The 4,902-nt window shown below is 32.9% G+C and overlaps 1 long non-coding RNA gene across 3 annotated transcripts; it reads left to right on the top strand.

Moving 5' to 3' along the window:
* The first annotated feature begins 258 nt into the window (after window positions 1-258).
* LOC147509107 (uncharacterized) lies at window positions 259-3,327 on the top strand. 3 transcript variants are annotated; one of them, XR_015216501.1, is made up of 5 exons: window positions 259-792; window positions 1,206-1,278; window positions 1,642-1,714; window positions 2,383-2,471; window positions 3,040-3,327. It is a non-coding gene; the product is annotated as an uncharacterized LOC147509107 (long non-coding RNA). The 3 variants fall into 3 exon arrangements; XR_015216500.1 differs by lacking the exon at window positions 3,040-3,327 and having other exon boundaries at window positions 274-376; window positions 688-792; window positions 2,383-2,604; XR_015216499.1 differs by lacking the exon at window positions 3,040-3,327 and having other exon boundaries at window positions 2,383-2,604.
* The last annotated feature ends 1,575 nt before the right edge of the window (window positions 3,328-4,902 follow it).

The following is a 4,902-nucleotide window of genomic DNA, read 5'->3' as shown; positions in this document are numbered from 1 at the left end:
CCAAAGTACTTAAAAATTTATTGACGATTTTGTTTAATTTTTGACGTTATCATGAGTTGTGTCAAAAAAATTTATGACGGGCTTGGCAAAATTGTTAGCTGATATAATTCTAAACCGTCATGTGTTCGTTTTAAATTTTTGGAATTGAGTCGCATTTTGAAAGTTAAAGCGTCAAGAGTCCTCGAATACAAAAATAAGCCTGGGTCAACTAAACCTGGTCAACTAAAACAAAAGGTCATGACCATTTTTTTTTTTTTCGCAAGGGTTTTGGCTCAAGAATATTCCTGGACAACGGCTATGCTTCTTCTTCCTGCTCAATGTCTCTCTAGCTAGTCTATTTGACCCCCTTTCGTTTTCTCAATCTCCCATCCCTCAGGTAACCACCATCTTTTTAACATGGTTTCCCCAAAAAGAAAAATATTTTTCTGTTGATTTCGAGAGAGAGCGAAAGAATCACGGTATTTGGTTTCTCTCTATCATTATCTAGCAATCACGTTTTCTGGTTTGGTTATTCTTTCAGGTTTTAAACATTGTTACGGTTTTCAAATTGGGGGTTTTCTAATTGTTTGGATTTTAAATTGGGGTTTTTCAAATTATTTGGGTTTCGACATAAGAAAACAATGTTTGTGCTGGTGTTAGTTACTTCAATATTTTAAAGTATGCACTATCTGTTTGCATTCTATTTAGTTTTCAATGTACTACTGTATATTGGTGGAAAAGGAATTTCATATAGCTGGTTGCTTTTGTTCGCTCAATTCAAGAAAGTAGGCTTCAACACAAACTTGTTAACCAGTAAGTGCTTCAATTCCTTGGTATTGTATATAATTAGGTTCGTATGTAGTTGCGTGTAGTGGTTTGCACAGGGCAGAAACTTTAAATCGTGTTTTGAATGGTTGATTCGAATTGATGCATGGTTTGCATTCCTGGTCTGGAGCTAAGTTGCTATGTTCATAGCTATTTTTGAATGCATATATATTTATATATATATGTGACTTGATGCATACATATCCTATTAGTTATTCTAATGTAACTAATTTTAGAGGATTTGAATGCTTTGCAAGCTTCTTGCCTTGGTAATTTGTTGAGCTGTTTAATGGTTCAAGAGTTAAATACTATGGTAGATACTCACTGTTAAGGATATATTGATTTTCTTTTTGGGTGATTCTGACTTTTTCTTCTTTGTTGTATTAACGGGTGTTTGTAAGAGATGATCGAGTTGTTGAGGATTGGTTCGTGTGGAATACAAGCTTTGCATTTTTTGTCTGAAACTCTGAGTTGGTAAGTCGCCTTGCATTGATCATTCCGTTTGTTGGATTCAATTTTTGTTCTAAGACTTGTTGCATTAATTTGTTATCTATTTCGAGATCGTTCTATCAACTATTTTCTATCAAATCTTACATTGACCTTCTAGAGTTTTCAAGTTATTATATGTTCTTTTGCTTAGTTCAAAGTTTTGTTCCCAATCAAGAAGGCTAGTTCTTACATGTAGATTGCAACCCAGCCTACACATAGGCCCTTCCACCTCACTTATGTTTTAAAACAAGTCTTAATTAATGATATCTTGTTCCTAGCAATTAGGTCCTAAGTCACTCAGGGTACAACATGGTTGCCAATGAGCTTGGGTTATATTTAATGTTACAGGTACAAAGTGATCATACTTTCAGAAGTTGCTTAGTCTGAGCTTGTGAGGAGACTATAGTTGGTGATCAGAATCGTAAGTAGCCTTCAATCTATGTGAGATTGCGAGTAGAGAAAAATTCCTCTATTCCTTTTTCCTTCTTAATATCATTAGTGCCAAAATATTTTATTGGTTGTACCTGTTTTTTGCTTTTATAAATTGTGCATATCATTTAGTAAGGGTTTGACTTGGTATTTGTTCCGTTCGTGCATGTTAGCTGACCTATTGAATGTTGCATTCTAGTATAGTTATCACTAATAGTTAGTGGGAATTAGCTACAATGGAGTGAGGCATTTTATGACTTGAACTCAATAGACCTTAGCTGTATTAATAATTTACATATAGAATGGAATGAGATTGCACTTGCTTATGGTACTAATCTGAATTTGTCTAATCCATAGATGAATTGACTAATCTTCTAATAGTGCTATTGTTATTATAGTGGACTATTGGAGGCCCATGTACTTTTTCCTTTCAGCAATGCAATATTTGCTTACTTATACTCATTTGAAATTGTGGCAAAAATTATATGATATTTACTGCAACTTATTAGATGTTCATTGGAACTCTTGCAAGGACCAGATGCAATGTAACACGTTTTTTTTTCTCACTTTCGTCTTGTCATTAACATTTTTTTTTTCCTTTCGTCGTTTTCTTCGAATGATACTCTTCTTATTTTCTTTTTGGACTTTGATTTTTTGCAGGATAAGTTTGGACAAGGTTCGATGAATGAAACTCAAACCATGCAAACCGTTCTTTTTTAGACATATTTTGTGGATATTTTTGGTTACATGTATGTAATTTTTTGAGATGGTGGAATGTAATGGATTCTGTTTTGTGAATAGATCACGAACTGGCTAGTTTGTTACATTTGTGATCATGATAAGTTGTTTGTACTGGAGTTTGATTGTATACGTGCTAAATGATTTATTCAATTTTCTAGGTATAAAATAATTTTTAATAAATATTTTTTTTCTAGAAAATGTATATTTTTATGACGGCTTTGACAAAACCATCACAAATTGAACAGGTTTCGTGATGGTTTTTGCTGAAAATTATGACAGTTGTACTAAAATTAAAGACGGTTACTATGTAACACTCAATATTTTATTGCCTATTATGACGGTTTTATCTCTATTTTTGACATAAAATATTTGAAGTACATAACGGTTTTCGTAAAACCGTCATAAATTTAATGACGGTTTTGGTAAACTTTTATGACGGGCTCTATAATGACAGTTGTTTTTTTAATGAAAACACATCATTAAACCTGTTTCATGATGGCTTTTAGCCGTCATTATAAGTCTTTTTTTTAGTAGTGTCAAGTTATATTAAGTGTCACCACCTTTTTTCAATTGCAGATTTCAAGTGGGCTAGTGTGTTAAAAGATGTGAGCTAGGATTTTGGGGCTCCCTTGGAGGAATGAATACTACCAGTTGGGAAAGCGCTGTGGATTTGTCTAATTTGTTCATATGTGGGTGATCGACTTTGACGAGATTAGGTTATTTTTTCATTTGGATTTGGATTAGGCTGATTATATTTATATGAATTAGATAGGAAATGTGTTATTTATTTCATTACGTTTTACAATTAAGTACAAATATATATTGGTTATCTAAGGGGATTGGAATGTTTCAATGAAATTAGCAATATATATATTTGCTAATTTCATTTCCTATATATAGCAAGTAATATATATATATATACAGCCCGGCTCCTAAAAGGACCTTAAATAAGTACCAAATCTAAAACACTCACAACTTTTTTTTTTTTTTTTTTTTTTTGTTTGGTAAGCTTGTTTTAAATGAGATCAGTAACTCTTTGATGCTGGCGGGATTCGAGCCCCAGACCTCTGGTATCATCACCCAAAGGTTTTACCGACTTTGCTAGTCGGCACCTGCAACTTTACCTACAAAATTGTCAAACGAGTTGAATTTTTATAAAGATGTTCTTTATAGTTAGTAGATCATATGCACAAAAGATTAGGGTTTAAATCATTTTGTAGGTGAAGTTGTGGGTGTTTTAGATTTGGTATTTATTTAAGGTCCTTTTAGGAGCCGGGCTGTATATAGATATTGGTATTGCGTCCTTCTCTAAAATGTAACTATTTAAGTTAACTTTAAAATAAGTACGTAAGTAAAACTTCACCTACAAAATGAATTCAAACTTATTTTTTTGTGGATATGATATACTCAATATTAAGATCATCTTTACAAAATTTCAGCTCATTTGGAAACCTCTAACATTGGCAAAAAACGATTACAAAAACTCAACAATTCTGGACTGTTAGATTTCTTTTTAAATATGACAACAATTTTTATCTATATTAGATGTTTCCAAATGAGCTGAAATTTTGGAAAAATAATTATTATGGTAAGTGCTTCATAACCACAAAATATTAGGTTTGAATTTATTTTGTAGGTGAAGTTTTACGTACGTACTTATTTTAAGTTAACTCAAGTAGCTACTTTTTAGAGAATTACTACAATGTGGTCATGGTCAAACTTTTTAGAGAATTACTACAAAATATTACGTACTTTTGGGAAAATGAATCCAAGCAAAATCATGGACTTTTTAGAGAAGTACATACAACCTTGACCAACTGATGATATCGCCAGGCTCGACATCTCCTAGTGTTCCATCTCCATCATAAAGCAGACTATCGTAGTCAAGTATCTCATCAATGCGGATGTTATAGGAAGCTGCAGATGATGCCATATCGGTACAAACTTGTCCAAGTGCTACCACCCTTTTTGTTACAAAACTTCTCACTAGACAACTAGCGGATGGAGGAAGGTCTACATGTGACCTTCACGAACTGGTGGACGTCGCATTGGCTGCTGCATACATTAAGATAACACAATAACTCTCTAGGGACAAATATACAATCAATATTCAATACAGTGATACACACGCCACAAAATATTTTATGCGTAAAAACATGCAAGATATATTATTATTAATTCCTAACTTAATCCAAACGGCACGTGGTCACATCCCTACATAATCAAAAACATAAAGAAAGAAAGAAAGAAAGAACAACTAAGACAAATAACAATCTCACAACATGTCACATAGAACAGCATAATCATGTCATGAGTCATGAAACCACCTCTGTAAAGCCCCAAATCTCAAGCAACTACATACCTAATATACGTGACTTTCCTAGAAAAATTTCGGTAGAGTCCCCTCTGTATTTTCAACATTTCATAAATATAAAATCT

Source organism: Coptis chinensis, chromosome 3, assembly GCF_015680905.1.
Source record: "Coptis chinensis isolate HL-2020 chromosome 3, ASM1568090v1, whole genome shotgun sequence".
NCBI lineage: Eukaryota > Viridiplantae > Streptophyta > Magnoliopsida > Ranunculales > Ranunculaceae > Coptis > Coptis chinensis.
Note: the sequence above shows the minus strand (reverse complement) of the source record. Positions and strands in the feature narration are given on the sequence as shown.